Source organism: Equus quagga, chromosome 20 (genome assembly GCF_021613505.1).
Source record: "Equus quagga isolate Etosha38 chromosome 20, UCLA_HA_Equagga_1.0, whole genome shotgun sequence".
Lineage (NCBI taxonomy): Eukaryota > Metazoa > Chordata > Mammalia > Perissodactyla > Equidae > Equus > Equus quagga.
In genome coordinates this window covers 14,671,001-14,683,989 of record NC_060286.1, presented here as the reverse complement: position 1 = coordinate 14,683,989, position 12,989 = coordinate 14,671,001, and positions in this window count along the sequence as shown.

The window sequence follows — 12,989 nt, the reverse complement described above, 5'->3', positions numbered from 1 at the left end:
CAACATTTATAAACTCAGAGCTCACCCACAAAGATTCAGTCAAGCTGTACTACCTGTGGTTTGAATGACAAAAATGCTGGATCACGATGATGATGATGATCAGTTTAAATTATACTAGAATACTGGATGTATTTTCAAACTCGGCTCTACCCGGCCCACAGGCTGACACCCTACCCCCTCCCAGCAGAATGTTCCCTTCCACTCCCACTTTGTGGTGAATCACTGTTTGGGGGTGACCCCCTCAAACGACTCTTCTCACTTGTGCAACAGCAAATCAATTCCACAAGCATTAGGAGGGCCAGGCTCTGTGCTGATCTCACCAGCCTGCTTGTGGGTGGAGCTGGGTGGGTGAGGCAAATTTTCAGAAGAAATAATTAGCACAAAAGAGTGATTTGTTTTTTTTATTTTGTTTTCAAGTTCTGAGGGTAGATCTGGGGGTGAGGGGAGGTCCCTTACTGAATATAGGAAGATCCATTCAGCTATAGAAGGGGAGATAAGGACTCTCCATAGGGAAACTAGGGGAGGGTGCCTGCCGCCCTGTGGCTGGACCACTCGGTGCCACGAAGGGAGAGGTAAGGGGCGCCAGGCCCGGCCTCTTCGTGGCTCTGCCGCTCCAGTCTAAACAAAGAGCAGCTTTCTCTCAGCGCATATTCCTCCAGGGGACCCTTTGCGGCTTCTGCCTCACTCACAAGGCAGACAAGAGCCTGGATTCTCAAACTACTGGTGTCCCTTTCCAGCAGCATTGGGAGGACAGGTGGAGCATTTCTGGAAGTTTTCTCATTATTAATTATCCTGTGATGCCCCCAAGGCTTTGTCTCTGCTGCAAGTGAGATGAGTCGTGAGCATCACCAATGCTGCGTGATTCACGGGAAAGAGTGAGGCTGTTTGCCCGTGGGTTGTTTTCCTGTGGGTCTGCACAGAGCCACACTCTGGGACTAGTGTGGGGTGCAGGGAGCTGGGAAGGCTGAACGACGCTCCTCTGGCCTGAGTAGGTAAGGAGATAATGTCCTCAGGCAGGGACAGGCCAGGGAATGGGAGTGGGGAGGCTGACAAGCCAGGGATCGATCCACAGGGAGGGGGAGCTGCGAGGCAATGCCCCTCATGGAGTATATCAGAATGGGGCATAGTGGGGAAGGAAACCTCAGAGGCATTTGTCCTGTCCCTGCAAGCTGGAAATCAGACAATGATCAAAGCCAGAACTTTTAGCTCATGTCTCAGATGTGTGTGCATACTTTAAAAAAAGAAGTCAAAGATTTGGAAGCATTGAAAAACTCTAGGTCACAGCATAACAATCTTGGAGAGTAGGCTGGGAATTGGACCTTGTAAGGAGGTAACAATGATGAGATCACAAACTTGCCCCCAGGAACCTACAAAAGTGGTCTCCAGTTATCAATCTTTGTTTTGTCCTCCCTTGAGAATGCTGGCTCTGAGCATATGAACCTTGTTCGCAGTCTCTCTAGCAGGCTTCTCCTGTTGTTGGGGTGTCCCAGGGTCAGACCTTCGTCCTGACCCTTCTCTCACTCCCTTGATGATCTCGTCTTGTCTCATGGCTTTTAATACCATGGGATGACTCCCAAGTTTACACTTCCATCCCGGATGTCTCTCTCAACACCAGGCTTATATGTTCCATGAGCTACCTGACATTTCCACTTGGAGAGTTAGCAGACATCTCAAGCTCAACATATCCAAAACTGAAACACTTGGTCCTTTCCCCTAAACCTGCTCTACCTGCAGCCTTCCCCGTCTCAACTGATGGCAACTCCACTCTTCTCATTGCCCAAACCAAAGTCTTAGAGTCATCCTGACTCTTGTCTTGCTCTCACACTCCATGTCCAATTTGTTAGGAAATCCTGTGGGCTCTCCCTTCCAAATGATACAGACTCTGACCATTTCTCACCACCTCCGTTCTTATCACCCTGGTCCAAGCCACCATCATTCCTTAACTGGATTTCTGCAGAGCTTCCTAATAGGTCTTCCTGCGGCTACCCTTCCCCCCGTGGTCTAGTCTCAATACAGTAGCAGGTGGTCATTTTAAACAGAGCTGGATCATGGCATCCTTCTACTCACCCCCCTGCAGTGGCTCCCATGTCTCTCAGAGAAAAAGCCAAAGTCCTTACACGGCCCACGAAGCCCTGCAGGCTCTGGTCCCATCAATTCTCTAACCTTACCTCTTACACTGTCCCCTTGCTCATCCCACTCCAGCCACACTGGCCTCCCTGCCATTCCGCCAACGTGCGGGCACATTCCTGCCCCCAGGGTCTTTGCTGTAGCCATTTCGTTGCCTGGGATGCTCTTCCTCCAGATGTTCCCTCACCTCCTTTAATTTTATCCTCAAATGTCACTTTCTCAGTGAGGTTTGTTAGAGACTGAATTGTGTCCCCCCCAAATTTGCATGCTGAAGCCCTAATCCCCAACGTGATGGTATTTGGAGATGGGGCCTATAAGGAGATAATAAAGGTTAAGTGACATTATGAAGGCGGGGCCTGAATCCCATAGGGCTGCTGTCCTTTTTGGAAGAGGAAGAGACACCAGCGCTCTCTTCCTGCGCGCACACAAAGAGGTCAGGTGAGCACACAGCAAGATGGCGGCCACCTGCAAGGACAGAGAAGAGGCCTCAGAATGAAACCTACCTTTCTGGCGCCTTGAGCTTGGACTTCCCAGGCTCCAGAACTATGAGAAAGACCCCCAGTCTGTGGCATCTTGTTATGGCAGCCCGAGCAGATGGAGACAATGCCCACCTGGGGCATGACGGCCACTGCCCTGCCTTCCTGGGGCCCCCAAACTTACCTCACTCTACTTCTTCTATTTACTACAGCCCTTAGAGCCTTTTAATGTATTATATAATTTAGTGTTTTCTTCTATTTATTGTTTACTGTCTGTCTCCCTTGGTAGAACATAAGCTCCACGAGGCCAGGGGTTTTGTTGACTAATGCATCCAAGTGCCTAGAACAGTGCCAAGTACGTTTATCAAATCTGTGTCAGATGAAGGAATGAATCACCATTCTCCAAGCTGTGAAAGGAACCAAGGAAAGGGGCTTTCATTTATCTTAGTCTGCTCGTGTCTAAGGGCAAGCAGCCCAACCTGGCAGGGATGGCCAGACGGGCTGAGCAGAGACTTGGCTGGGGCCTCAGGCACTGAGAGGCGAAAGTGTGGCTCAAGAGGCTCAAGGCAAGGCTACTCCCTTGGTACTCTCCTCGTCTGAGAGTCACACAGACAGGAGGAGTTGTCACACTGTGTTTAAAGAAAGAGCTCACATTCTCCTGTGGAAGCAGGAAGACAGTCCGAGCACAGAGCATGTGCCAAGGCACAGAGGCATGAAGCCACCGGGAACAGAGATCTGCAAGGAGGGTGAGTGGAGGAGTGACAGCTGAACAGCAAGCCCAGAGAAGGCAGGATCGTGAGGACAAGGAATGTCAAGCTAAGGTACTTGAACTTTATCAGAAGCCGCTGAGGGACTTCAGTGGGGAAGCAACCTGATGGGATTGACCTGTTGGAAGGATCACGGGGGCAGCATGGAAGAGAAGAAGCCCGAGGCTGGGAGACCATAGGGCAGGATGTTTCACCAGCCCTCTGTGCTTCATGGCAGTATATTTTCATCTTGTGCACTCTGTGAGAAACCTTAAGTGTGGAAACACACATCTTTCCGTGCACATCCCCTAAGAGCCACGCAGGCAGAGCTAGCGCCAGCGCTCCCTGCAGCCTCAGGGAGGAAAACCCAGACTCAACCCCACACCCCCCTACTCAGAATGAGATGGACCCAAATAGCTGGGCTTTGTCTTTCTTTGACTCTTAGCAAGAGAGGGACCCATCTACAGGCAAATATCGTTCAAAACATTCCAGCCCCAGTCTTTTCCTTAAGACTCGCCCGGCAGACTGTTGCCATGACAACCATTGCTGACCCATCCTTCAGGAAGCTGCCGGAGCCCAGGGAGGATGCGGTCCTGCTTCAGCCTCTGCTCCTCAACATTGCTCACACCAAGTTACAACAGTCCTGGCAGGTTGCACTTCATACACACACACACACGCACACACACACTCCCACAAACACCCTCCTCCGCAGCTATCCTCAGCACACGTTCTTCCCACCCCGCTCTGTACTGATGGATTGCCTGGGCAATGACAGATCTGCATTCTCCCCACTCACGACAGTGACACAACCAAGTGGTGGGCATATGACCTGAGCTGCAGGACCGATTCACTCCCTGGGATGAATACAAGGACCCTCAGGATAGGAGCTCTCTCTTTCCTCTAGGGTGCCACACCGGGGCTGCCGTGGCCCTATCCTCTCTCAGATGTTTGCAGGGGGAGAGGAAGGTCGACATACACAGAGAAACAAAGACAAACAGTGAGGGAGCCAGCACCCTGGTTGCAGAATCCCCAGTTCTGAGGCCTGTGGCTAATACTTGGATTCAGAATCCTTCCCAGCCTTGTAAGACAATATGTCCTGTCATCACAACCAGAAATGTCCTGGCAGGCCCTCCTTCTTTCCAAGGGAATTTTTCTCAGTTACCTGCCATCCGCCTTTTGGGCCCCACCTGAAGAAATTGCTTCCTCTCTCTGTGCCTCAAGTTGCATGCCTCTGAAATGGAGAGAATGCATCCATTCCCAACCGCTCTGCACTCTAGGATCTATTAGAGGGGCAAGAGAAGACGGCAAAGGTTTAAAGGCCCCGAAACTCAGGGATATGCCGCAGGATTCAGCAAATGACAGACGTGGTTCATGCTGAAGAGGTGTGGAGCCACAGAAAGGAGCCAGTCCACAAAGGAAACAACCCTGGCCTGAGCAGGGGAGACAAAGCTGCATGGCCCTGGCATACGGGCTCCTCCTGGTACTCCCAGCCAAGGTTGGGCGCTGCCAACGAAGTACGCATTCACTTGCCACACAGGATGAGAGAGCAGCTACGGCCCCAGATTTCCCCCCTTTCTCAAGGATTTTCCACTAATATTAGGCCTGTTCCTCACCATGACTTAAAGGCTTTACCCCGAATACCAAATGGAACAAGCCCCACTGTGTGTCTGTATATGTGTGTGTGTGTGTGTGTGTGTGTGTGTGTGTGTCTGGGGAGGAGAAGGAGAGGCTTTCAAACAAGTGGCTTAGAAATGTCAAATCAGATGTAGTGAGCGTGAGCAAGACCACCCTTGTTCACTCAAGGAGCATTCGGGGGTCCCTCCCAGCTGCAGACTCCGTACTCTCCTCATCAACACAACCTAGTGTTTGTATAAAGCTTTACAATCACAAAGCTCTCCCCTTACTTCCGTTCCCTGGACCCTCTCAACAGCCTGTGAGGTAGTGAGGGCAGATGTTAGGGCTACGTTGACATTTGAGGAATGTCCATTTACAACTGAGGAATCCGATGCCCAGAAACGTTAAGTGATTTGCCCAAGGTCACACAGCTTGTAATTGGTGAAACACCAGTTCCTCTGCGGGCCTTCCGTTGCTCTGTCCTGTATCCTGGAAGCTGGAGCCCCGCATTCCGAGTCACCAGCACATACTCTACCGAGAAAACCACTCCCTTCTGGCCCCTCAGAGCGGGCAGATTGGTGGCGTCAGCAGTGCTGTGTGATGGGGCTGTTCAGGGCCTCCTGACAAATATCTTCTGCCCCACAATAGCTCAAGTAGAGATTCATGGTTTAGGATAAGCACCATAGACTCCACCAACCCATTAAAACTAGGTCTATTAGTGACACATGGAGCTAATATTCTGAGCCAAGAACACCTTCCTATTCAGCGATGTGTCTGGTATTGGGACTGCATCCCCAGACAGACTGGGGTGGGATGAGCAGGTTGGTGTTTTTGTTTCCTTTTCTTTGGGGAGGCCCTGGGCTGCTGGACTCTCCCCTACTTCCACCTGTTGCTTACAGTGTGTGGCACAGACTGCTGGCTGCTCATCAACATCCATATTCACCTTTTTTCCTGGGTGCTCAGCCAGACTACATTTCCCAGATTCCCCTGCCAGGGATGTGGCCATGTGACTGAGTTTCAACCAATTAGATGAGAACAGAGGTGCTCTGGGCCACTTCCAAGCACAATGAAAAGGGGAAATCCTTGTGAATGGCTGGAGACTATGACCTCAGAGCAACTTTGGAAGCTTTCAGTTGATAAAAAGTGGCCGTCATATAGGTCCCTGAATGACATGCATAGGACTCTCCACAGTGAACCTGTGCAAACAACCAGGGTTTTGTCTTGTTCACTGTCATCTCCACAGCAGAACAGTCTTGGCACATAGTACATATCATTTAACTTAAGACATCACTGAGTATAAGGCATACCATTGTTTTATGGACTACTAAGAAATAAAACATGCTGCCAATTAAACTAGGCCACTACACTTTCACCCAGAATTTTTATTTTACACTTACAGAAAGAGCTCTTTTAGATTCAGTTAGTCATAGGTTTTCATCATAAATCACTCGTGCATAATAAAATGGGAAGGAGAAGTGAAATAAGTGGGCTAAGGTATTTACAGAACTTCCTCTCATTCCGAATCTGACTCCTCTCCCTTTGACTGAGAGTGACAATGACCATCTTTTTCACACACTGCCATCCTTTGAGGCATCAAGAATGTTGATGATGTGGCATTTCTCAAAAGGATCCATAGAAGAGCCAAGTGTCATACATGCTGGGCTCTTAGCAAGCTTCACAATTTTGTGGATCCAGGCATAGCACAAGTGATGCCAAACCTGTCTGATCCACCACCTCCCCCACAACCATTTCGGTCTTACTTGTTAAGAGCATGCTCCATAAGTATTTTGGGATTTTTTTTGTTTTTTGCCAAGCTATTGACACTCATTCTATACATTTTGATACCGGGATTTTGGATGTCTGCAAAGGCGATGACAACCCCATCAAGATTGCCATATAGGGGGCTGGCCCTGTGGCCAAGTGGTTAAGTTCACCCCCTCCGCTTCAGTAGCCCAGGATTTCACTGGTTTGGATCCTGGGTGCAGACATGGCACTGCTCATCAAGCCATGCTGAGGCAGCGTCCCACATGAATATACACTATCCCACTAGAATATACAACTATGTCCTGGGGGGCTTTGGGGAGAAGGAAAAAAAAAAGATTGGCAACAGATGTTAGCTCAGGGCCAATCTTTAAAAAAAGATTGCTGTGTGGCCAGCAGAAATCAAAACATGCCATCAATTTAAGACACATCCCAATTTCAGAGATTTTGAGTTGTAGGGGAGAAAATGTGTCACAGAGTTTTTAAAAATATGATTCTAGGTTCTCGATAAATATTTGTTGAATGAATGAGTAGATGAATTCCAGTTCCCAGTCTGCAATTGAAAAATGCTTTGACTTCCTTAGGAAAAGGCCTGCAGACTTTGGGGATCACACAACTCTGAAAAAGCAAAGGTGACTATCGATTAGGTAGCTCTTATTTGAAAATAACAGAAAACCCAATCAAAATGGCCTAAACAATAAGGAAAGATAAATTAGTTCACATAACAAGAAGTCCTAAAATAGGGAAGAGCTCATGCTGGTCAACTCAGTGAGGACCAAGGCTTCTCGCCATCTTTCTGTCAGTGACCCTAGGCACAGCGACTCGGTCCTCAGGCCAGCTGCCCTCACGGCCACAAGGTGGCTGCCTTAGTGCTAGGTGTCATATCCAGACATGAAATGTCCAGTGGAGGTAAAGGGCCTGTACCCTCTATGACTCTTTTTAAAAGTGAGAAACCCTGTCCCAGAAGTGCCCCGCAGACTTCTCACCTCACTGGCCAGCCTGGGTTGCATGCCCACCCCTCAAGCAATCTCCTGCAGAGCAATGTGATCACCAGAACTGGAGGAGGGTGTTGAGAGCGCCTAGTTCCACACTCTCCTTTTACAAAAGCTGCCTGTCTCTCAGGATTAACCCCTGGCTCTGCAGGACCACCCAGATTCCCAGCCCAGGGCTTCCCATTGGCTGCCTCCTCTCTGAGAGGACACTTCTGTTCCGGGGACACTGGACTGGCAGAGCATGGGGAAGGGCAAGGCAATATGAAGGTCAAGTGACTGCCAGCCTAGAAGTGGTTGGAGGCAGCGAGAAAAGGCCTGGTTGCTTTGCAAAGTCCTTAGGATGAGAAGCTCTAACCCTCAGGCCCTGCTACTTTAAACTAGCCAGCCTTTCAGAAAGGAAGAATTCTTGAATTCTTGGGAGACTGCCAGTTACCAAGCAGCTGAGTCAATCTCTTGGGAACCCATAATAGAAAAGATCTGAGTGGAGATTCTTGGGGCCTAGAACATGGAGGAGCTCAACATATTTGTGAAAGGGAGGAAGGAAGGGAGGGAGGAATGAAGGAAGAAAACTCAATAAAAATAATTTACATGTTTACTATGATTATTTACATATTTACATATACATATTTACATATTTACATATGCTAGAAAGAAGACTGGCCTTGAGCTCAAATTCCTGAACCTCCACTTAGAAGCTGTGTGACCTTGGGCAAGTCCCTTAACCTCTGTGGGTTTCACTTTTCTGTAAAACAGGAAGAGGGATGTTGTGAAGACAAAAAAGAGAAATCAACGTGCAAGCTCACGGTAGATAACAGAATCTTAATATATGATGGTTGAAGTGGAGATTTTTGTTTCATATCTTAAAGGAGAAAACAACTGGGAGATTCAACACCAAAAATGCAGAATCTCGGCAGTGCCACAAAGCCCTCCCTTTTGTCTGGAGCCTCCGCTGACTTTCTCAGACAGATTAGCTGGCCCCACTCAGAGTGTGCTGCCATCTGCTGGGAAGAAGGAGAAAGTGACACCAAAGCATTCCTTAACCATCAAGAGGAGCGGCCTGAACTTCCCCTCAGCCGTGGCTCTCTCATCCTTTACTACCACAGGCCGGGCCCTCCCCACTGGCCAACAGAAAAATTAGATTTCAACCAGTCTTTCCTTTTCTTTTTCTTTTTTCGTGTGTTGAGGAAGATTTGCCCTGAGCTAACATCTGTGCCAATCTTCCTCTATTTTAAATGTGGGTTTCCAACACAGCATGGCTGACAAGAGACGTAGGTTTACACCTGGGATCCGAATCCATGAACCCAGGCCACCGAAGCAGAGCACACCAAACTTAACCACTACACCACAGGGCCAGCCCCCAACCAATTTTTCTTTTTAAAAGTAAGTGATAGGATATTACTACATTCAGTCTTAAAAAGGAAGGAAATTCAGAAGTAGGCCCCTGCTCGCCCACTGCCCAGGATCCGCAAGCTGCGCAACCACGAGCTCCACCATCCCATTAGAAGAAAAGTTGCTGTTCAGTCCACAAAGGCGTGTGCCATAAAAGAGTAGGAGACACTCCCAGGGAGTGGCAGTGCCCATTTGGACTTTCACAGTCAGAGATGGCGGCAAAGGATGGAGGAGACCGAAGAAATACATCAGAAACCTAAAAGTAAAAGCACCACTGAGTGTGTTGCTAGCCATCCTTTGTCGCAGGCACTGACGAGTGGGCCAAGCCAGCAGGCAGTATCATCGAAAGCTGCTGAGCCTTGGTCTGCTCATCCAGTATATGCAAGATACTGGCAACATTATCAGCAAGCGATGGCTTGGATGCACAGCCACCAGAACGCCTATAGGAAAGCCATAGAATCTTATTTCAGTTCCCCATGGTACTTCCCTTCGGCAGCTCTTTCCCAAAGCTCTCATGCTAACGAGGGTGGATCTCCTCAGTCCTTCTATGACCATCATTCAGCATCCCAGGGCTCCGGATGCAATTATTCACATTCTAGAAGGTCTGGGCAGCATCCGCATGACAGCACAAGAGAAGACCAAACTTGGTCCGCAGAGGAGGAGGTGGAGACCGAGTCAGATGGGGGTGTGGAATGCGACGTGAGCAACATGGAGATCACGGAGGAGCTCCGCCAGTACTTCGCAGAGACCGAGAGGCACAGGGAAGAGCGCTGTCTCTGCGTGCTTCCTTTCCTTGCCCCGCCTTCCACGTTGTTTTCTTCCCTAATCTCTAACATTATTTTAGAACTCCTCAGCAATGTTCCAGATCCAATCGTAAGACTGGAAAAGGTATGGTGATATTGCACCTCAATTATATTGGTTTCCAGAGTAGTTTTAATACAGGACTTATTTTTAGTTCTAGAACAAAGCTTATCCTAATACTGCCTCTGCCATTTACTGAAGGTTAGACACCACCAGATGGGGTGTGTGCATGCGTGCATGAGTTCCCTAATCTACACAGCAGTCCCTCGAGGTATTAAATCCATTTTACAGATGTGGAAAGTGAGCCTTCAGAAAGTGAATTGACTGGTTCCGTGGTACACAACTAGTAATTTCCTCTTAGGGTTCAAACCAAAGTCTGTCTGACTCCAATTCCTGTGCTTGTTCCTCTAGCACAAACTCAGGGATTAGGTTTTGTCCCTAAGACTGCTAGGTTCCTAAAATCCTGCTGCCAGCTCACCGGTCCACAGCTCGGAGACTGCACGGCGCTCTAGAGCTACCAGATCGTGAATATCAAGCTCCCTTCTGAGTAGAGAGCCCCGCGAACCTAAACAGAATAACAAAATGCCTGGTATTCAAACCTTTCCAGTTCGATCCCGCATTGAAACTCTGTCCCCGGACGTAGAGAATTGTGAGAATGGTCTTCTGTCTGCAGTGGGAAAGCAGTTTTCTTCTTGTACTGTCTTACTAACTTGCTATGAAGAACTAGAACTGCTTTGTGTGCTCTCCTTGCTATTAAGATTCACCAGCCCCTTTACACTGTCAGAGTCTCTAACAGATATGCCTTTCTCCTTCTTACAACCAGTATCCAGTCTCCATGCTGTTTTTATTGAGCTCTAATTATATGATATTTTACCTAGAATTTTCTAATAAACAGAAACATAGACTCCTGGGGAAAAAAAAAAAAAAAACGGAAGGAAATTCTGACATAGGCTACAACATGGATGAGACTTGGGGACATTCTGCTCAGTAAAATAAGCCAGTCACTAAAAAGACAAATGTTGCATGATACCACATTTATGAGTTATCTAAAATAGGCAAATTCACAGAGACGGAAGGTAGAACGGGGGTTGCCAGGGGCTGGGAGGAGCAGTTTAACGGGTGTAGAGCTTCAGTTTTGCAGGATGGGGAGTTCTGGAGACTGGCTGCACAGCAATGCGAACATACTCAACGCTGCTGAACTCTGCACTCAAAAATGGTGACTTTTATATTGTGCACACTTTACCACGATGAAAAAACAACAGTAAGTGATAGGGTAATAAGCACACGATAGGTGCTTGACTTCATGCAATAGAATCACAATAAATATGTGTTGAATGAAGATGGAAAGAAGTGGTGCTGACCGATGGTCTCAGACGCCAGGGTGGACATGAGAATGGACGTCTCTGCTTCCCCAGGAAAGCCTTCCAAGCGGCCATAATTAGTCGCAGTTATCTTTTCCTTACAGTGATAAACTCAGTTATTTCTCCTGTTCTCATCTCAAAACTAAAATTTTCCCTTTTCATCCCATGTGACAACGGCATGGCACCGAGTTCAACCTGAGCCCGAATGTTCTCCCTGGGAACTGTGTCTTCTCCATCAGCACTGGCAGCCGCAGCCACATTTCTGTTGATTCCAGGGCCACGAGTTCCACACAGAACTTCAGAACTGCACAGGCTTTGAGCAGCCTCCTGAGAGGCTCATAAGAGATGTATCTCCTACCTAGTAAAAAAATATATAAAACATTTTAAATAGTGACTTTCCAAAAGCCACAGAGCTGGTCAGCAGCAAAGCTGAGGCCTGTGCTTTCCCCTTAGGGCCCCCTCTCTGACCCCGGGCAGCAGCAGGAGGGCGTGGGGCCACCTCCTCCCCTGAGCTTCTTGTCGACAGGTCCCTGCTCTGCTGGAGGAAAGGCTCTCCTTGTGGTCAGCGACCCTCAAGGCCCGGCAGCCATAGTTTCTGCCAGGACAGAAGGGCAGGTTGAGTCTGTTCACTGCAGGACTCCCTGGCCCGAGGCAGGTGTCAGAGCCTGCAGGGGAAGCACAGCAGGGCGCAAAGAGAGCACGAGTCCCAAAGGCACCATCACCGGCAGCCGGCTCTGCCACTGCCCGGAAACTCCCAGAACCCCCAAGGCGCAGCCTTCTGCTCACCCCAACTTCCTCACCTCATCATTGAGTCTCACCCAGAGGCAAACCAGAGGGACACAGAGAGCCAAACCGTATTTAAACATTGGATGACAGCTGCAGGTAGAATTCACCACAAGGGGGTTTCGTTTAGTGAGACCCCCAACCCCCAGGATTCCTGGGCTTGGAGTGCTTCCGACACTTCCGCTGGAGGCCTTTACCCAACAGGGTGGAGAGGGAAGTTGTTTCTGGGTCAGAGGAGCTGGTAGCCATGAGTGGAAGCCCAAGTCTAGGGAGGGGAAGGGGAGATGGGGTGTGCAAGGAGTCAGAACGGAACCTGGAACACTGCACCCATCCACACCCACTTAGAAGTTTGGACAACCAGTTTCTCCCAGTTGCTTTGGATGCTGGGAGCGGGTCTGTTTTTAAGCAGCAAAAACAACCCCTGGATCCACTCCCAAAGCCTTGCTAAGCACACGACTTCACCCTTGCTCACCAGGGGGTGAGATAAGAGAAGTCAGCAGCTTCCCCCTGAGTCAAAGCCACCGGGGTTCTGACTTTTGGGAGCCCTTGAGGAGCCCTTGCAGTGGCCTAGAGTCTCAGTAGCTTCACCCTGGCTGTCGCAGAAGCACAAGGTTCCCAAGGGGCTGCTGGCCTTTATCTGAGGGCTCCAGAGCGCTCCTTTGTCTGGTGGGTTTAATAACTACCTTCCAGTCATGCCGAATCTGACCCCCCTGGGCTGGCTCCCTGAGACTTGAGTGAGTTTCTGTTCCTCCATCATCATCATCATTCCTTGTGGACTCTGAATTTCACCCGGACACCTGCTGTCTAGCATGCGGAGCCAGGTGGGATAGGATGAGTGGGGGGCAAGAATTACATCCCCCAGAGACAAATACAGGCAGTGGCTCCTTCCCAGGGGCTGGGAGCTTGGGAGTGGGTCAGAACCCGAGTGTTTCACAGATC